Source organism: Leopardus geoffroyi, chromosome B3 (assembly GCF_018350155.1).
Source record: "Leopardus geoffroyi isolate Oge1 chromosome B3, O.geoffroyi_Oge1_pat1.0, whole genome shotgun sequence".
NCBI lineage: Eukaryota > Metazoa > Chordata > Mammalia > Carnivora > Felidae > Leopardus > Leopardus geoffroyi.
This window is the reverse complement of record NC_059337.1, coordinates 24,143,071-24,163,595: the sequence shown is the minus strand read 5'-3', so window position 1 is coordinate 24,163,595 and position 20,525 is coordinate 24,143,071. Positions and strand designations below refer to the sequence as shown.

Here is a 20,525-nt window from a genome sequence, read left to right as displayed (position 1 = left end):
AATGAAGACTTTTGGTGGAGTCTGTTGGGTTTTCCATGTATAATATCATGTCATCTGCAAAAAGTGAAAGCTTGACTTCATCTTTGCCAATTTTGATGCCTTTGATTTCCTTTTGTTGTCTGATTGCTGATGCTAGAATTTCCAACACTGTGTTAAACAACAGCGGTGAGAGTGGACACCCCTGTCATGTTCCTGATCTCAGAGAGAAAGCTCTCAGTTTTTCCCCATTGAGGATGATATTAGCTGTGGGCTTTTCAAAAATGGCTTTTATGATGTTTAAGTATGTTCCTTCTATCCTGACTTTCTCGAGGGTTTTTATCAAGAAAGGATGCTGAATTTTGTCAAATGTTTTTTTCTGCATCGATTGACAGGATTATATGGTTCTTTTCTTTTCTTGTATTAATGTGATGTATCACATTGATTGATTTGCGAATGTTGAACCAGGCCTGCAGCCCAGGAATGAATCCTACTTGATCATGGTGAATAATTCTTTTATATGCTGTTGAATTCGATTTGCTAGTATCGTATTGAGAATTTTTGCATCCATATTCATCAGGGATATTGGCCTGTAGTTCTCTTTTTTTACTGAGTCTCTGTCTGGTGTAGGAATCAAAGTAATGCTGGCTTCATAGAATGATTCAGGACGTTTTCCTTCCCTTTCTATTTATTGGAACAGCTTGAGAAGGATAGGTATTATCTCTGCTTTAAATTTCTGGTAGAATTCCCCAGGGAAGCTATCTGGTCCTGAACTCTTATTTGTTGGGAGATTTTTGATAACTGATTCAATTTTTTTGCTGGTTATGGGTCTGTTCAAGCTTTCTATTTCTTCCTGTTTGAGTTTTGGAAGTGTGTGGGTGTTTATGTAGTTTGTGAGTTTCTAGTAACTTCTCCATTTCCTCCAGATTTCTCAGTTTGTTGGCATATAATTTTTCATCATATATTCTTATAATTGCATTTCTGTGGTGTTGTTTGTGATCTGTCCTCTTTCATCCATGATTTTTGGATCCTTTCTCTTTTATTTTTGATAAGTCTGGCTAGGGGGTTATCAATTTTGTTAATTCTTTCAAAGAACCAGTTCTTAGTTTTGTTAATCTTTTCTACTGGGTTTTCTGCTTCTATATCAGTTATTTCTACTTGAATATTTATTATTTCGCTTCTTCTGCTGGCTTTAGGCTTTATTTGCTCTTCCTTTTCTAGATACTGTAGATGTAAGGTTAGGTTGTGTGTTTGGGACCTTTCTTTCCTCTTGAGGTAGGCCTGAATTGCAATATACTTCCCTCTTAGGAATGCCTTTGCTTCATCCCAAAGGTTTTGGACTGCCGTCTTTTCATATATATATATCATATATATATATATATGATATATATAATATATATATTTATATAATATATATTTATATTATATATATATTTCATATATATATATATATGATATATATATATATAATCTTCTTCAGTCCTGTTACTTTCAGACTGATTATTGAAAGATATGAATTTAGTGCCATTGTGTTACATGTACGGTTGGCATTTCTAGTGATATCTCTGTTCCTTTCTAGTCTTTGTTGATTTTAGACTTTTTTTCTTCCACTCAAAGAGTTCTCCTTAAAATTTCTTGTTACAGATGGTGTAGTGGTCACAAACCACTTTAAGTTTTGTTTGTATGGGAAACTATATCTCCTATTTTGAATGACAGCCTTTCTAGATAGAGTATTCTTGCTTGTGTAACTTTCCCATTCAGCACATTTATTATATCCTGACTCATGGTCTTCCAAGTTTCTGTGGACTGATCTGCTATGAATTTGATGTATCTTACCTTGTAGGTTAAGGACTCTTTTCCCTTGCTGCTTTCAAGGTCCTTTCCTTATTTGTGTATTTTGTGAATTTGACTATGATATATGTTGGCAATGGCCATCTTTTGTTGAATTTAATGTGGATTCTCTGTTTCTTGCATTTTGATGTTGTGTCCTTCCCACAGATTAAGGAAGTTTTCAGCTACAATTTGCTCACTTAAACCTTCTGCCCCTTTTTTTCTGTCTTCAACTTCTGGGATCCCTATAATATGAATGTTATTACTTTGTAATAGATCACTGATTTCCCTAAGTATGCCCTCATGATCTCTGATGTTTGTTTCCTTCCTGTTTTCAGCTTCATTATTTTCCGTAATTTTATCTTCTGTACCACTAATTTGCTCCTCTCCCTTATCCAGTCTCATTTTTTACAGCCTTCATTTAGGTTTTCATCTCAGTTATAACATTTTTAATTTTGGTCTGACTAGATTTTATTTCTGTTATCTCTGCAGAAAGGGATTCTCTGGTGTCTTCTATGCTTTTTTCAAGCCAGCTAATATCCTTATAATCATTATTTTATTTCATTTTATTATTATTATTTTAATCCTTATTTATTTTTACGAGAGAGAGAGAGTGCAAGTGGGGAGCAAAAGAGAGAGAAAGAAACACAGGATATGGAGCAGGCTACAGGCTCTGAGCTGTTAGCACAGAGCCCAATATGGGGTTTGAACCCATGATCGGCAAGTTCATGACCTGAGCCGAAGTCAGACACTTAACTGGCTGAGCCACCTTGGTGCCCCAATATAGTTATTATTTTAAATTCTAGTTCAGACATCTTATATCTGCATTGACTAAATCCCTGGCCATCATATATTCCTGTTCTTTCTTTGGAGGTGAATCCTTCCATCTTGTCAATTTGGAGGAAGAAAATAAATAATAATAATAGAATGAAATAAAAAATGTTTAAATCGAATAAAGTAAGATAGATCTTAGGTGTGTTTTGGTCTGCTTGTTAAGAGACACTTAATAGAAAAAAAAAGAGAAAAGAGGAAGAGAGAAAAATTAAAAATTAAAAAAATTAAAAAATAAAAAAATAAATAAAGTAAAATTTGCTCTTTTCTGTATCCAAGAAACAAAAGAAAAATAAACAACAAGAAAAAATTGAAATAGAAGCAACAATAAAATGAACACATGAACAACAACAAAAAAACTGAAATGAAGCTAGATCCAGTTTCCCCTAGAGCTGAAACTTTGCAGCAGTCTATGTTTAGTAGAAGTTCATGGAAGGGATTTGTGCTGGTCTTTTGGGTGAGGGGTCTGCTACTCTGATTCTAGTGGAGATGTGCCTGGAGGGCAAAGGCAGGCAGGGTTTAGTGTAATGACTCATTCTCCACTTGGTGGCGCTGGTTAGCTCCCTAAGGTCAATCAGCGTTGGTGGACTACTGGTGAAAATGGACTCTAGTCTCCAGAGTGGAAAGTTTGCACGTTGACAGTCACCCCTCCTGGGTCTCTCACTTCCATCAGCTCCCCACCTACCTCCTGTGTCTGAGCTGTCTGCCTACAAGGTGGTGCCTCTATCCAGAGTTTTATCTTAGGTGCAGCTGTGTTTCAAAGCTCCATGCTTCATACTACTCCCCCCCATGGTTCGGACCAGCAGTGATCTTCTGGGGAAGGGTCTCACCATGCTGTGGCCAGGGCTGGCTTGTCCTAAGAAAGTCACACAACTGTGTAGTGGCAGTGGCTCAGAGTTTATGGTAAATTGCAACACACAACCACCACCAGGGTTTGATGACTTCAGCTGGCATCTTTGTTTCTATAAATGTGAAGGTCGTGCTTGATGAGGACATTTGGGTCTTTTTCTTACAGAGAGGTCATATCACCTCTACCAGATTCACTCCAATCAGGGGAACCACTTCTCCCCATGTGACCAGGGGTTATTCAGACCATGCTGTCTGCTTCAGGGGTCCTCCCTGATTCCTCACCAGAGCACTACCAGGAGCTGACCTCTGAAACTTCAGTATCTGCTTTGCTATTTATAAAGACCTGGTGGTATTGAAACCTTTTCCTTTTTCCCCCTTCAATTTTTTGGGGGAACATTTTTCTTGTGCAGTCCCCTGTGTGTGTTTTCTCTCTTACTGCTTTCAGGGGGAATGCATTCATGCACAAATATGATGTGCTGTTCTCCCTCCCCCTCTGTCTTTCTTCTCTCCACGAAAATGACTCTTTTCCCTCTGTGCCACCACAGCTCTTCTCTCCTCCAATTCACCTCTCTGCACCATATACCTGCTGTGTTCCCTCCCACAAATTTTGCATATTGCTCTGTTAATCTTCAGATCAATTCCCAAGGTATTCAAAATGGTTTGATGTTGATCTAGTTTTGTTCAACAGATGAGAAAATCCCAGGGTTTCTTTACTATTCCACCATCTTAACTCCTCATCCAGGAACTTCTTAAGTTTTGCCACTTTTAAGACTTTTCTTGATCACTATAATTTGCAAATTTAATTTTAATATTTCTTAAGGTTGGCATGCTTTTGTTGATTTTAATAAGAGTTCTCTGAGCCTCGTGGATTTGGATTTTCTTTTGTTCCTCAGATTAGGAACGTTTCCAGCTATTATTTTCTCAAATAAATTTCATGCTCTCTTTATCTTTCTTTTTCTTCTGAGACTCCTATAACACAAATGTTTTTGTGTTTGATGGAGTCACTGAGTTGACTAAGTTTACTCTTGTGTTCCATAATCATTCTTTCTCTCTTTTTTTTTTTTCAGCTTTATTATTTTTCATTATATTGTCTTCTTTATCACTTATCCATTCCTCTGCTTCTTCCATCCTTGTGGTCATTATATTTAGTCAGTTTTGAATGTCAGTTATCACATTTTTCATTTTTGGTTTTTAATTCTTTATATCTGTAGTAAGGGTCTCCCTGATGTCTCATATGCTTTTCTCAAGACCAGTGAGTATCCCCATGGTTGTTGCTTTAAATTCACCATCAGACATATTTCTTATATCTGTTTTGATTACATCTCTGGCTGTCACCTTCTCTTGTTTTATCTTATGGGATGAATTCCTCTGTCTTGGCATTTTGCCTAAGTCTCTGTCTTCTTCTCTGTGTTAAGAAATCCTATTAAGTCCTGCTCATTAATGTAATGGCTTTATGAATAAGAGGTCACATACTGTCCAGGGCCTGGCACTTCAAGGAGAGTCTCTGATGTGTGCTGTATGCACTCTGCTGCTGTCATTTGACTTCTCTATCCTTCAGACCAGTCAGCTGCAGAGGCTCTCCTTGGCTGGAGTGGGCACTGTTTGGACCATGAACAGAGTGTGGTGAGTTTTCCCCAGGTGTGCTCTGTTTTGCATGTTAAATAAGACCTGATGCTACCTCCACTAGAACAGAACACACAGAACTCTCTAGTCAGTAAATGTAATGTGGACAGAGGTTTATGCTGGTCTTCTGAATAAGAGACCCACCATGCTGGGACTGAGGCAAATTTTACCTATAAGTGCAGTACTGGCATACCACATGGGTGGGTGACCTGGTGTAAGCAGGTTAGGCAGTTAGTGTTGGTGCCGTGTTATTTACAGAAGGTGGTACTATGTTTATGCTAAGGGGCAAGGAAGGGAAATGGCACCAGCCAGCTCCCATGTACCTGGAAAAGGGTCTCAATTCTTGCAGTTCTCAGGGAGGCATTCTAAGAAGAGTAAATAATCTCCAACCTGTGTGTATCAGGTATTTTTTCAGTCACTGTTTTCATGTTATCTGACTGTGGGTTGTTTGTCTGCCTTCTCTCCAGAAGCAGCACAGTGCTCTCCATATTCAATCTCAGCCATGCCTGCTGACTTTTAAAACTCCAGGATTTAGACACAAGGTGTGGGCAGGGACCTGTGATGGTCTTCTGGGGAAGGGAATCACTGCACTGAAACAGGAAATATTACCAAGAAGTATAGTCTCATAAGGGCACAGGGGTGTAGGACTTGGAGTAAGCACACTAGGCAGCCAATGTTGGAGCCAAGCTGCCCTTGGCAGGTAGCTCTGCACTTACGCCTAAGGGTGGGAAACAAAAATGTGTCCCCTGGATCCTTTGTCCCTGGAGAGCCCTCTCTATAAACCTTGCCTCTCATGGCATGCTCCAAGAAAGCAAATAATCTTATTGTGTGCCCCAGGAGATCCTGAGATCCTGATGAATACCCTGGGATTATTTGAAAGCCTTCTGTCTAGAAATAGGGCAGAGTCACAGCGCAAGCTTGCAAAGGTTAAAACTCCAGTCTTCAAGCCCCACTTGTTACAAAATCAGCTGCTCTCGTTTTCTCAACCAATGGCTTCAGTGATGTGTTTGTATATGTGTTCCCATATGTGCACCATTCTCTCTTGAATTTCTCCATAACCAGGGCTCCTTCCCCTTGACAGCAATTGTCAATGTTTTTCCATCAATGACGACTCCATATATTCTACCTTTCTCAAACTGGCTTCTTCACAACCTCTAGTGTGGAGATAAATCTGAAAGATTTACTCTGAAAGTTTTACTCTGAAAGATTTTTTTGGGTAAATAGAATTATTTGATATATCTAAAAGTGTTTCAAATGAAGAAAAGCATTGTGTGCTCCCAAAACACAGCATCTGTGTTCCAGAGGAAACGATAAGCACTCCTAAAGAACTACACTTATGTTTTCAGAATGTTGTCTAAAATCATCCAAGTAAGAAGTCCCACACTCGAACCATGCTTCCACATTCTCCTTTAAACAATGTCATTAAAGCTGCCCTAAAGCTAGCTTCCTCATCCACCCCAGTTTAGAGATATCCAAGTAAAAACCACAAAAATAAGCCAAATTGAAGACCCAAGCACCTAGCATACCTCCAAATACTGCAGTGGTTTGAGCCTCCAGTTGGGCATTCTCTCACACCAGTAAAACTGTTCCATGGACCAGCGAGGAAGAGGCCATCCATTGTCATTTACATACTTTCCAGATGCCAAGAAGATCTGTTGCTTTACTGACAGCCAATTGCACAGGGCTGATGTTCACAGAAAGGACGGACCTCTGTGGCCATAGCAGGCCCCAGTTCAACACACAGGCCAGCATTGCCATGAGACAGGCCTCAAAATCCACACCATGTCCTCTAGGGCCTCCACTACAAGCAGTGGCATCTTTCACCTGGCATGGTGGGGGAAATGGTGAAACCCTGGCCAAGATGACGTCCCACTGAAAGACACAAGGACACCAAGGAGCTAAACAACAGATTTGCATGAGGCGTCAGGAGGGGAATTTGGGAAGGAAACAAAAAGCCCAAGGACAAGAGCCTTCCAGGGCACGTGGAGACCCACAAACAGAGGAGAGACACATGTGGAACCATTGAGGTTTTATTAAATTCAAGCCCAAGGGCCGAAACCAGATGGCTAAATAGGTCCCCAGGACTCCACCCCACAATGGTCCCCTCCATTGGTCCTCAGCATAATCCTATTGAGCAAGATTTTTATGTCATCATCTCTCTTTGAGACCATATGAGTTCTCATCATTGACCTAACCAAGGCAGTCCCCACGCACCTGTGCTTCCCAACCCCATGCACAACATGCTTACCAAAGAGGGTGTCTTGAATGCGAGATGGCTGGGGTGGCACCTTAGTGTAGGCATATTCCAGAAGCTGGGCCAATTGATTATGTGGGCCAGGTGGGATCTTCATTTGGGCAGGGGATCTGTGGACAGAGTGTAACACAGATGTGACAATGGCCTTCCCCATTGCTCCTGACCTTCTGGGCAATGAACATGAGCCCTGAAGTTGTAGCACCATGACTCCACCTATGACATAAGCAAGACTTGAGGGATGGCAGGAAGGCTCCAAAGCAGCATGCAAGGTCCTCAGTGCATATGTGTCCACCTGACACAAAGAAAACCTAGGCCCCCACAGGGAGATGAGAATGGGAAAAGAGCCACCAAGAGGCAGGCCTGCAACACAGGTCACCAAGTGAGTGAGACAACACTTGGAGAGAATGTGGCAGGCAGAATCATGGACCATCGCTGGTAGGGCCCTGCCCTTGGCTTCAGGAAGAGTGGGCAGAGATGGAAGCCAGGGATGGGCCCAGGACTGTTGAAGACATGGGTGTCCAAGCTCATTGATCAGTGGAAACGAACACCTCCTTGGCAGAAAGTGTATATGGAGACCTGAGGAGCTACACAACGGCCACCTGGCAGGTAAATCCCTGCTCTGAATGCAGCTGCTCAGAGACCTACGGAAAGATTCCTGGGGTGCTCATGGGACTGGTGTGCATCCCACCAGCATCCACATCCATTCCCAGAGAATGCTGCTATGAGTCCTCTGTAGGGACACCTCGTCCCTTCCTATTTTTGCACATTGGGCTAGAAAAGGGAGAGTCCAGCACAGTTATAAAACCATGTCAACATCATTGGTAACAGAAAAACAAGCACGCCCTGGGTTGAAGCACCATCCCAAGGGGCGATGGCAGGCAAGCCCATTCCAGGTATGGGAAGATGCCTGGACCCATAAGGCAATGCATCCAACATAAGAGGGCTGATTGGGAAGACCTGGGAGCCAAGAGGGAATACCTACATTCGGTGTCCCTGAGAGCAGCAAGCACTCTTCAGGGAAGGTCTCCCCACTATCCCAGAGTGCTCTAAAGCCATCCGGCTGAAAGTCCTGTTCCTGCCACCCTCCCCCTGTGCCCATTCTAGAAAATGTGGGCGGGAGCCCTTTCCTTCAGGAGTTTGCCATAGGCTCCAAAGCCCACGGCAGGACCTCGCGTCCCTCCCAAAACCTTAGCAATTCTGACATCAAGATGAAAAACATGCTAAACCAGTGAAGGGAGACCATAGGCCCTTGAGAAACAGGAGCTTTCCAGGGAACTTGGAATCATTGCAGGAGACACAGATTACATATGGTGTCAGGAAAGCACATGGCACAGGCGTGATATTCAGGGACATGCCAGGCCTCTGTGTCAATGATGGGGCCCAGGTACCACACACTGGCTGGTGTTGCCCTGAGGCAAGCCTCCCCATCAGGGAATTGCCACATCCCTTGGGAATTCCATGTACTCATACTGTAATCCACACACTTCACATGATGGGGGCAATGGCAAGACCCTGGCCACAAAGAAATCATCCCACTGAAAGACACAAGGACACCTAGGGAGCTTATCCAAGGATCCAAGTGAGGCATTCCGAGACACAATATGGATGGGCACACAAAGCCCCAGAGTGGGAGCCGGTCTTAGTCACATGAAGGCCCATAGACCAGCGAGAGCCACACTGAGGAGCCTCAAGGGATCAGTCGTCTGGAGCCTCATGTGACAGCACTTTTCCAGGGCCACAGGGGTGGGATCCTGAGGCAGAATCCTCAGGATGGTGGCCTCCAGTGAGCTTCAGCATAATCCCATTGTGCATGATATTTAGGTCATCATCTCTCTTCGAGACCATATGAGTTCTCATCATTGACAAAACCAAGGCAGTCCCCTCCCACCTGCGTCCTTCTCCTGCCAGCTCAACATGCATACCAGAGATGGTTTCAAAGATCAGGGTGACTAGTTGGGCATATGGCTTAGGGCCTATTCCCCAAGCTGGGTCAAATTAGCCCTCCATGTGCCCAGCGGGATCTTGGTCTGGGCAAGGGCTCTGTGCAGAGAGAGGCAGCTCAACCATGAGAATGACATTCCCAATGGACTTCACCTTGTGGACATGGGCACAAGCCCCGAATGCATGAGGACATGACACCATAAATTACACCAGCAAAAATCCAGCGATGGCAGGAAGGAAGGCTCCAGTGTGGCACTAAGGACCTCAGCCTGTGTGGTTCCACTGGACACCAGGGAAGGCAGGGCCCCCACAGGGAGCTGAGCATGGAAGCTGCACTGGAAGTCAGCAGGCCAGCTACACGGGTCCACCCACCGTGTGATTGGGACACCCCTCGGTGAGCCAGTGGCATGTAGATTCCCGGGCCATGTCTGACAGGGCCTGGCCCTGGGCTTTGCCCGAAATGGGCAGGCATGGCGGCCTAGAACGGGCCATGGATGCTGCACCCAGAGGATGCACACAAAGATTCCTGGGGTTATCAGGGCCCTGGCGTACCTCCCACCAGTGTCCACCTCCATCCCAAAACATCACTGCTTCATGTCTTCCATGGGACAACTCGTTCCTTCCGATCTATGCACTTAGGATTAGTGCAGGGAGAGGGGTTAGCATGATTCCCAAGTGACTTAAACCTCATTGGGAAGAGCATGCACAAGACAAGAATGTCAGCGTGCCCTGCCTCAGGGCACCACTGAATGGCAATTGTCAGGCAAAGCTCCATCCAGTTGAGGAAGACCCAGGAGCCCCATAAGGACGTGTGTCCACCAGGAATGGGCCCATAATGAAGATCTGGGAGCCAGGAGTCCCACGTTGCCAAATGGGGTCCCAGCCAAGCTCCCAGCAGTCCTCAGGGACCGTCACTACCCGCTATGCCAAAGCTGTCCAGGATCCAGCCATGTAGCTCCTGGCCCGGCTTCTTCCTCCAATGCCCATTTTGGGAAATTTGGGTGGGACCTCTTTCCTGTGGGAGGTCACGGGGGGCCCCAATGCCCACTACAGCACCTTGCGTGCCTCCAAGGGCCTCGGCGATTCTGCTATCAACCTGAGCTCCCTCCCACACTGCAGAAAGTGGACCATGGGCAGACAAGAAAGAGGATCCCTCTGGGGCCGTGGAAACACTTGCAGGAGTCACAGAAGACTTATTATTTCCCAACAGCCCACTGCACAGGGCAGACTTTCAGGGCATGCCAGCCCTCTGAGGGGATGATGGGGCCCCAGTCCCACAGTCCGGCTTGCATTGCCCTGAGGCCAGCCTCCTCATAGGGCCCATGTGCCCTGGGGCCCCTGTCTGCTTGCATAGGCATCCACTGACCTCACATGGTGGGGTCAATGGGGAGACCCTGATCACAAAGATGATGTCCCACTGAAATACACAAGGACACTCAGGGAGCTTAGCCAGGCCTCTGAGTGTGGGCTCCTGGGATGCACTAAGGATGGCCACACAAAGTGCAAGAGTGGGAGCAGTTTTAGGCACGTGGAGGCTGATAGACCAGTGAGAGCCACACTGGGAAGCCACAAGGGATCACAAGCCTCGAGCCCCAGGTGCCAGCACTATGCCAGGGCCACAAGGGTCCACAGGTCCCACCTCAGGACGTTGCTCTCCATTTGGCCTCAGCGTAATCCTATTTAGCATAATTTTTAGGTCATCATCTCTCTTTGAGTCCATATGAGTTCTCATCATTGACCCAACCCAAGCAGTCCCCACATACCTGTGCCTTTGCCCCGCAGGCTTAACATGCTTACCAGAGATATTGGGTGAAGTGCAGGATGGCCATTTAGACTCCTAGCTTGGGGCCTATTTCTGAAGTGGGGCCAAACTGTACACTATGCAACAGGTGGGATCTCAGTCTGGGCATGGCCTCTGTGCAGAGAGAGGCAGCTCAGGCATGACAACACTCTTCCTCATCGGACCTCACCTTGTGGCCATGGGACTGAGCCCTGAATGTGTGGGGCCATTCCTGCATTCAGGATGCCAGCAAAAATCCAGGGATGGCTGAAAGGATGTGTCCAGACCGGTGCCAGGTACAATGTACACCAGGGAAAGCAGGGCCCTATAAGGAGCTGAGCATAGAGGCTGCAACAGCAGGCAGCAGGCCAACCATACAGGTCACCCCACCGTGTGATTGGCACACCACTTGTTGATCTGGTGGCATGCAGAATCCCAGCCATGGCTGGTAAGGCATGGCCTTGGGCTTTGCCAGGAATGGGCAGGCATAGTGGCCTGGAACAGGACATGGATGCTGCACTGGTGGACCTCTGCAAAGATTCCTGGGGTGCTCAGGGGCTAGGCATGCATCCCACCAGCATCCACATCCATCCCCAAACAGCGCTGTCCCATGTCTCCCATGGGGACAACTCATCCCTTTCTGTCTTTGTGCTTAGGCTTAGCACAGGAGGGTGCACAAGACAAGAACCCTGTCCTGTCCTGGGACACCGGCCAAAAGGCCATTGGCAGGCAAATTCCCAATCAGTCTGGGGAACACTACATGGCCCCATGAGGCCATGTGTCCACTAAGAGTGGGCCCATCAAGAAGACTTGTGAGTCAGCAGCCAAGCAGGACACTAGGAGTCACAGCCAAGCTGCGGGCATGCCTCAGGGACCATCTATCTGCTATTACAAAGCAGTCTAGTATCCAGCTAAGTAGTCCCGGGTCTGCCCTCTTCCTCCAATGCCCATTGTGGGAAATTTGAATGGAAACTCTAACCTGCGGGAGGTTGAGGGGGGTTCCAATGCTGAACACAGCACCACGCCTCCTTCAAGGGCCTCAGTGTTTCTGAAAACGCCCTGAGTGCCCTCCCACACTGGAGAATTCAACCCATGAGCCAGCAAGAAAGAGGATCCCACTGGGCACCATAGAATCACTTGTAGAGCACAGGTGACCTATCCTTTCCTGACAGCCCACTGCATAGAGCAGACGATCAGGGACACACCAGCTTTTTGGGGCGATGACAGAGCCCCAGTCCACAGATGGCTGGCGTTGCCCTGTGGCCAGGCTCCCCAATTGGCCCAAGTGCACTTGCCCTCTCGCTACTCACACAGGCATCCACTCTTCTCCCATGGTTGGGGCAATGGTGAGACGCTGGCCACATGACAACGTCCCACTGAAAGGCCCTAAGACACTGAGGGAACTTAGTTGGGCTTCCAGGGAGGTGTCCCAGGATGCACTAGAAATGAGCACACAAGCACCATGGTGGGAGGCTGACTGGGCAAGTAGACGCCCATAGATCAGGGAGAGCTGCCCTGGGGAGCCTCGAGGGATCTGTTGCCTCCAGCCCCAAGTTCCAGGGCTTCGACAGGGCCACAGGGGTCGCCAGAATACTGCCTCAGGTCGGTGCACTACATTGGACCTCAGCATAATCCTACTGAACGTAATTCTTAGATCATCATCTCTCTTTGAGACCATATGAGTTCTAATCATTGGCCCAACCAAGGCAGTTCCCACATGACTCTGTCTTCACTCCTTCAAATCCACATGCTTACCAGAGAGGGTTTGTGAAGTGTGGATTGGTCATTTGGACCCCTAGTTCCAGGCCTATTCCAGATGCTGGAAAAACTTCCCTCCATGTGCCAGGTGGGATTTCAGTCCGGGCACAGGATCTGTGCAGAGAGTGGCAGCTCAAGAATGACAACCCCCTTCCCCATCAGACCTCACCTTGTGGCAATCAGACAAGCTCAGAATCCGTGGGGCTGGGACTGCATCCATGACACCAGACAAAACCATGGAATGGTGGTAGGGAAGGGTGCAGAGTGGGGCCAAGGCCCTCAGCCTCTGTGGTTCCACTGGACACCAGGGAAATCAGGGCCACACAGGAGTCTGAGCATAGAGTCTGCAAAATCAGGCACAAGGCCAGCCACACAGGTCTACTCCTAAGCATGATTGGGACACCACTTGGTGGGCTGTTGGCAGGCATAATACCGGGCATTGGATTGCAGAGACTGGCCATGGGCTTTGCCAGAAATGGGCAGGCATAGTGTCCTGGAAAGGGCCATGGCCACTACCCCAGGGACCCAAGAAATAGATTCCTTGGGTGCTCAGGGGCCTAGCGTGCATTCCACAACCCTCCACCACCTTCCCCAAACAGCGCTGCTCCATGTATCCCATCGGGACACCTAATCTCTTCTGGTATTTGAGCTTAGGGTTAGTGCAGAGAAAGGGGCTACCACGGTTCCCAAGCAATGTCAACATAATTGGGAATTAAATGCACAAGACAACAACCTGACATTGACATGTCTCGAGGCACCCATTGAAGTGCGGCTGTCATGCAAAGCCCCAACAGAGTGGGGGAAGTCCTAAGGGCCTCACAAGGATAGAAATTCAGAAGATGGGGCCAAGGTGAAGACCCTGGGGCCAAGAGCCCCATGCCACTCGGGGACCGGACCAAGCTGCAGGCATTTTTCTAATACCATCCACCCGTTATGCCAAAGCTGTCTAGTGTCCAGCCAAGTAGCCCCAGCCAGGGCCCCTTCCTCCAACGCCCACTGCATGATATTTGGGCAGACTGCTTCAATGCAGGAGATCACATTGGCCATCAGCAATGAACACCACAGCACCTCGCAGTGCCTTCTAACGCCTCAGTGATTCTGCCATCCACCAGAGTGCCATCCCACACTGGAAAACATGGCCCATAGGCCGTCAAGTAAGAAGATCCTGCAGGGGACGTGGCATCCCTTGCAGGTGTCACAGGTGACCTGTTTTTTCCAGACAGCCTACTGCACAGGGCAGACATTCAGGGACACACTCTCTGGGACGATGACGGAAGCCCCAGCCCCACAAGATGGCTGGCATTGCCCTGAGGGCAGCCTCGTGAATTGGCAAAAGGGCACTGGGTCTCTGGGTACTCACACAGGCATCCACTCTCCTCCCATGGTGGGCTCAATGGCGAGACCCTAATCACCAAGATGACTTCCCACTGAAAGACACCAGGACACCGAAGGGGCTTAGTTGGGTTCCCAGGGATGAGTCCCGGGAAGCACTAATAATGGGCACACAACGCCCCAGGGTGGGAGCACGTCTTAGTAATGCGGAGGCCCAGACTGGGGAGAGCCCCACTGGGGAGCCTCGAGGAATCAGTCACCTCAAGCCCCAGGCTCCAGTGCTACGCCAGGGCCACAGGGGTCTCCAGGATCCCGCCTAAGTGGGGTGCCCTCCAGCGGGCCTCAGCATAATCCTATTGAGCATAATTGTTAGGTCATCATCTGTCTTTGAGACCATATGAGTTCTCATCATTGACCCAACCAAGGCAGTCCCCACCTGCCTCTGACTTTTACCCACCAGCTCAACATGCTTACTAGAGAGGGTTTGTGATGCACTGGGTGGACATGAGGGCCCTGGCTCGAGGCCTGCTCCCGAAGATGGGCCAAACTCCCCTCGTGTGCCAGGTGAGAGCTCAGTCAGGGTGCAGGATCTGCGCAGAGAGGCAGCTCAGCAATGATGAACGCCTTCCCCATCAGACCTCACCTTGTGGCAGAGGGAGGGATCTCTGAATGCACAGGACTGGGACTGCATTCATCACACCAGGAAAATTCCTGGCCTGGTGGGAAGGAAGGCGGCAGTGTGTCCCAAGGTCCTCAGCCTCTGTGGCTCCGCTGGACACATGGGAATTCAGGGCCCCACAGTGGACTGAGCATGGAGGCTGCAAAAGCAGGCACCAGGCCCCATGCACAGGTCCTCCTGCAATGTGAATGGGACACACCTTGGCGGGCCGGTGACAGGCAGAATCCCGGGCCTTGGCCCAAAGGGACCGGCTCTGCATTTTGACAGGAAGGGGTGGGCATGGGGTCATGCAAGGGCCCACGAACACTACCACGTGGATGCAATGCCAAGATCCCTTGGAAGATCAAGGCCCTGACAGGCATCCCACTAGCATCCACCACCATTTCTAAGCAGCGCTGCTCCATGGATCCCTTGGGGACACCTCATACCTTACAATCTTTGAGATTACGATGAGGGAAGGGTGAGGGGCCAGGACAGTTCCCCAGTGACATCAAACTCCCTGGGACTTGGGACACAAGTCAAGAACCCCAGTGTGACCTGGCTCGTAGCACTGACATAAAGGGCCCATTGTCAGGCAAAGCCCCATCCAGTTAGAGGATGACCCATGGGCCCCATAAGAACATGCAACCACCAGACAGTGCCAATGGTGAAGAACCTGGAGGCAGGAGCCTGCATGCCACTCGGGGTCTGGACCATGCTGCCAACATTTTTCAGATACCATCTACCCATTATGCCAAAGCTGTCTAGTGTCCAGCAAGGTAGCCCCAGGCCAGGCCCCTTCCTCCAAAGACTATTGCTTTGAAGGTCTCAGAAATCTGGGCTCACTGCATCTACACAGGAGGTCACATTGGCCATCTGCAATGCCCACCACAGCACGTCGCGTGCGTACTAAGGCATCAGTGATTCTGACATCAATTGGAGCGCCCTCCCGCACTGGGAAACATGGCCCATGGGCCGTCAAGTAAGAGGATCCCGCAAGGAACTGTGGCCTCCCTTGCAGGTGTTGTGGGTGACCTGTTTTTTGCAGACAGCCTAATGCACAGGTCAGACATTCAGGGACACGCCAGCCCTCTGGGGCAATGATGAAGTCCTGGTCCCACAAGATGGCTGGCGTTGCCCTGAGGCTCCCTCGCAAATTGTCCAAAGGGCACTGGGTCTCTGGGTACTCACACAGACATCCACTCTCCTCCCATTGTGAGCTCAATGGTGAGACCCTGGTCACCAAGGCGACGTCCCACTGAAAGACACCAGGGCACCAAGGGAGCTTAGTTTGCTTTCCACGGATGCGTCCCGGGAAGTAGTAGTGATGGGCAAAACGCCCCAGGGCAGGAGCACATTTTAGGCATGTGGAGGCCCAGAGACAGGGGAAAGCCCCACTGGGAGCCTCAAGGGATCTGTCCCCTCGAGCCCCAGGGGCCAGTGTTACACCAGGGTCTCAGGGGTCAACAGGATCCCGCCTCAGTGTGGTGCCCTCCACTGGGCCTCAGCATAATCCTATTGAGCATAAGTATTAGGTCATCAACTATCTTCGAGACCATATGAGTCCTCATCATTGCCCCAACCAAGGCAGTCCCTACCAGCCTCTGCCTTCTACCCACCAGCTCAACATGCTTACCAGAGAGGGTTTGTGATATGCAGGGTGGCCATAGGGGCACTTGGCTTGGGGCCTGTTTCCGAAGATTGGCCACACTCCCCTCCATGCACCAGGTGAGATCTCGGTCGTGGGGTGGGATCTGCACAGAGAAAGGCAGCTCAGCAATGACAAGCGCCTTCCTATCACACCTCTTTTGTGGCAACGAGAGGGATCCTAGAATGCCCAGGATTGGGACGGCATTCATGATGCCAGCAAAAATCCTGGCCTGGCAGGAAGGAAGGTTATAGCATGTCCCCAAGGCTGTCAGCCTCTGTGGTTCCACGGGACACCGGGAATTCAGGGCCTCACAGGAGTCTGAGCATGGAGATTGCAACACCAGGCAACAGGTCCCATGCACAGGTCCTCCCACAAAGTGGGAAACAGCTTGGTGGGCTGGTATCAGGAACAATCCCGGGCCTTGGCTGGCAGGACTGGCCCTGCGTTTTGCCAGCAATGGGCAGGCATGGGGCCCAGAAGGGCCAACGAATGCTACCACGCAGATGCAACGCCAAGATCCCTTGGGGGATCCGGGCCCTGAAGGGCCTCCCACCAGCATCAAACAACGTCACCAACCATTGCTGCTCCAAGGCTCCTGTGGGGACACCTCATCCCTTCCCGCCTTTGAGATTATAGTGAGGGAAAGGTGAGGGGCCAGCACGCTTCCCCAGTGACTTCAAACTCACTGGTACTTGGGGTCACAAGTTAAGAACCCCAGCATGCCCTTGCTCATGGCACCAACCAAAGGACCACTGTCAGGCAATTCCCATCCAGCTACAGGACGACTGATGAGCCCCATATGGACACGTGATCACCGGGGGGGTCAATGGTGAAGAACCCGGTGCCAGGAGCGCACATGCCACTCGGGTTCCAGGCCATGATGCACACATTTTTCAGATACCATCTACCCGTTATGCCAAAGCAGTCTAGTGTCCAGCCTGATAGCCCCAGGCCTGGCCCCTTCCTCCAAAGCCCATTGTGTGAAATTTGGGTGCACCACTTCCATGCAGGAGGTTGCTTTGGCAGACTGCAATGCCCACGGCAGAACCACGCGTGCCTACTAAGATATCAGTGATTCTGACATCAACTGGAGCACCCTGGAAAATGAGGCCCATGGGCCTTCAAGTAAGAGGATCCCACAGGGACCATGGCATCATTTGCAGGTATCGCAGGTGGCCTGTTTTCTCCAGACAGCTTAGTGCACAGGGCAGAAATTCAGGGACACGCCAACCCTCTGGGGCAAGGACAAAGCCCCAGTCCCACAAGTTGGCTGGTATAGCCCTCAGGGTGGCCTTGCCAATCGGCCCAAGGGCACTGGGTCTCCAGGTACTCACACAGGCATCCACTCTAATCCCATGGTGGCTTAATGGCGAGACCCTGCTCACCAAGACGACGTTCCACTGAAAGACACCAGGACACCGAGGGAGCTTAGTTGGGTTCCCAGGGATGAGTCCCGGGAAGCACTGGTAATTGGCACACAATGCCCCAGGATGGTAGCACGTCTTAGGCGTATGGGAAGCCCAGAGACCAGGGAAAGCCCCACTGGGGAGCCTCGAGGGATCGGTAGCCTCAAGCCCCAACTGCCAGTGCTACGTCATGGCCACAGGGGTCCCCAGGATCCCGCCTAAGTGGGGTACCCTCCAGTGGGCCTTAGTGTAATCCTATTGAGCATAATTTTTAGGTCATTATCTGTCTTCGAGGCCATATAAGTTCTCATCATTGACCCAACCAAGGCAGTCCCCAAATGCCTCTGCCTTCTAACCACAGCTCATCATGCTTACTAGAGAGGGTTTGTGATGGGCAGGGTGGCCATGAGGGCCCATGGCTTGGGGCCATTTCCAAAAGACAGGTAAAACTTCCCTCCATGCACCAGGTGGGATCTCAGTCAGGGCGCAGGATCTGTGTAGAGAAGCAGCTCAGCAATGACAAATGCCTTCCCCATCAGACCTCACCTTGAGGCAATGGGAGGGATCTCAGAATGCACAGGGCTGGGACTGCATTCATGATGCAATCGTGCAATCCTGGCTTGGCAGGAAAGAAGGCTGCAGCATGTCCACCAGGCCTTAGGCCTCTGTGGCTCCACTGGAAATAAGGGAATTCAAGCCCCACAGGAATCTGAGCATGGAGGCTGCCACAGCAGGCACCAAGCCACAATCACAGGTCTTCCCGCAGCATGATTGGGACAGACATTTGCGGGTCGGTAGCAGGCAGAATCCCGGGCCTTGGCTGGCAGGGACCGGCCCTGCATTTTTCCAGGAATGGGCAGACATGGGGCCCCGGAAGATCCCACAAACGCTACCACACAGACGCAACACCAAGACCCCTTGGGGGAACAGGGCCCTGACAGGCATCCCACCAGCATCCAACACTGTCTCCATCAGTGCTGCTGCATGGCTCCCATGGGGACATCTCATCCCTTCATGTCTTTGAGATTATGGTGAAGGAAAGGTGAGGGGCCAGCATGGTTCCCCAGCGTCTTCAAACTCACTTGGACGTGGGGTCACAAGCGAAAAACTGCAGTGTGCCCTGGCTTGTAGCACCGACCAAAGGGCCATAGTCAGACAAAACACCATCGATCTGTGGGACGACCCACAGAACCCATAAGGACACACGACCACCAGAGGGTGCCAATGGTAAAGAACCCGGGGGCAGGAGCCCGCATACCACTCGGGGTCTTGACCATGCTGAGAGCATCTTTCAGATTCCGTCTACCCGTTATGCCAAAGCTGTCTAGTGCCACTCAGGTAACCCCGGGTTCAGCTCCTGCCTCTAAAGCCCATTGCATGAAATTTTGGCACACCGCTTCCACGCAGGAGGTCACAGTGGCTGTCTGCAATGCCCACTGCAGCACGTCGCATGCCTACTAAGGTATCAGTGATTCTGACATCAACCGGAGCACCCTCCCACACTGGGAAACATGGCCCATGGTCCGTCAAGTAAGAGGGTCCCACGGGGAACCATGACATCCCTTACAGGTGTCGCGGGTGATATATTTTTCCAGACAGCCTAGTGCACAGTGGAGACGTTCAGGGACACGCCAGCCCTCTGGTGCCAGGAGGAAGCCCCAGTCCCACAAGATGGCTGGCTTTTCCCTGAGTGTTCCCTCGCCAATCGGCCCAAGGGCACTGGATCCTGGGTACTCACACAGGCACCCATTCTCCTCCCACAGTGGGTTCCATGGCGAGACCCTGGTCACCAAGACGACATCCCACTGAAAGAAACCAGGACACCGAAGGAGTTTACTTGTTTTCCCAGGGATGAGTCTCGGGAAGCACTAGTAATGGGCACACAATGCCCCAGGGTGGGAGCACATCTTAGGCGCTCGGAGGCCCAGACCAGGGAGAGCACCACTGGGGAACCTCGAGGGATCAGTCACCACGACCCCCAGGATCCAGAGCTATGCTAGGGTCACAGGGGTCCCCAGGATCCTGCCTCAGTGCGGTGCCCTCCACTGGGACTCAGCGTAATCCTAATGAGCATAATTTTTAGGTCATCATCTGTCTTCGAGACCATGTGAGTTCTCATCATTGACCCAACCAAGGTAATCCCCTCCCACCTCTGCCTTCTACCCTCTAGCTCAACATGCTTACCGGAGAGGTTTTGTGATGTGCAGGGTGGACTTGGGGGCCCCTGGCTTGAGGTTTGTTCCCAATGATGGGCCAAACTCCCCTCCTTGCGCCAGGTGGGATCTCGGTCGGGGCACAGGATCTGCGAGGAGAGAGGCAGCTCAGCAATGACAAACACCTTCCCCATGAGACCTCACCTTGTGGCAATGGGAGGGATCTCAGAATGCGTGGGGCTGGGACTGCATTCATGACACAATCCTGCAATCCTGGCCTGGAGGGAAGGAAGGCTGCAGAGTGTCCACAAGGCCCTCAGCCTCTGTGGCTCAACTAGAAACAAGGGAATTCAGGGCCCCAGAGGAGTCTGAGCATGGAAGCTGCAACAGCAGTCACCAGGCCACACTCACATGTCCTCCTGCAGCGTGATTGGGACAGACCTTGGTGGGTCGGTGGCAGGCAGAATCCCGGATTTTGGCTGG

At 50.0% G+C, this 20,525-nt stretch overlaps 1 long non-coding RNA gene and 8 other non-coding genes across 9 annotated transcripts in view; all 9 read right to left on the bottom strand.

Moving 5' to 3' along the window:
- Nucleotides 1-20,525, bottom strand: part of LOC123582624 — a 148,959-nt gene that overhangs the window by 112,140 nt on the left and 16,294 nt on the right. Inside the window, exons 11-16 of the long non-coding RNA XR_006704487.1 lie at nucleotides 20,074-20,191; nucleotides 16,469-16,586; nucleotides 16,024-16,090; nucleotides 14,649-14,764; nucleotides 7,358-7,473; nucleotides 6,636-6,981 (exon numbers count right to left, since the gene is read on the bottom strand). This is a non-coding gene — a long non-coding RNA (uncharacterized LOC123582624). The remainder of the gene's footprint in view (nucleotides 1-6,635; nucleotides 6,982-7,357; nucleotides 7,474-14,648; nucleotides 14,765-16,023; nucleotides 16,091-16,468; nucleotides 16,587-20,073; nucleotides 20,192-20,525) is intronic.
- LOC123584601 lies at nucleotides 7,221-7,300 on the bottom strand. The gene has a single exon (XR_006705557.1). It is a non-coding gene; the product is annotated as a small nucleolar RNA SNORD115 (small nucleolar RNA).
- LOC123584610 lies at nucleotides 9,149-9,229 on the bottom strand. Its single transcript, XR_006705566.1, has one exon. It is a non-coding gene; the product is annotated as a small nucleolar RNA SNORD115 (small nucleolar RNA).
- LOC123584595 lies at nucleotides 10,965-11,045 on the bottom strand. Its single transcript, XR_006705551.1, has one exon. It is a non-coding gene; the product is annotated as a small nucleolar RNA SNORD115 (small nucleolar RNA).
- On the bottom strand, nucleotides 12,703-12,783 carry LOC123584609. Its single transcript, XR_006705565.1, has one exon. It is a non-coding gene; the product is annotated as a small nucleolar RNA SNORD115 (small nucleolar RNA).
- Nucleotides 14,512-14,592, bottom strand: LOC123584588. The gene has a single exon (XR_006705545.1). It is a non-coding gene; the product is annotated as a small nucleolar RNA SNORD115 (small nucleolar RNA).
- LOC123584605 lies at nucleotides 16,332-16,412 on the bottom strand. The gene has a single exon (XR_006705561.1). It is a non-coding gene; the product is annotated as a small nucleolar RNA SNORD115 (small nucleolar RNA).
- LOC123584593 lies at nucleotides 18,129-18,209 on the bottom strand. Its single transcript, XR_006705549.1, has one exon. It is a non-coding gene; the product is annotated as a small nucleolar RNA SNORD115 (small nucleolar RNA).
- On the bottom strand, nucleotides 19,937-20,017 carry LOC123584587. The gene has a single exon (XR_006705544.1). It is a non-coding gene; the product is annotated as a small nucleolar RNA SNORD115 (small nucleolar RNA).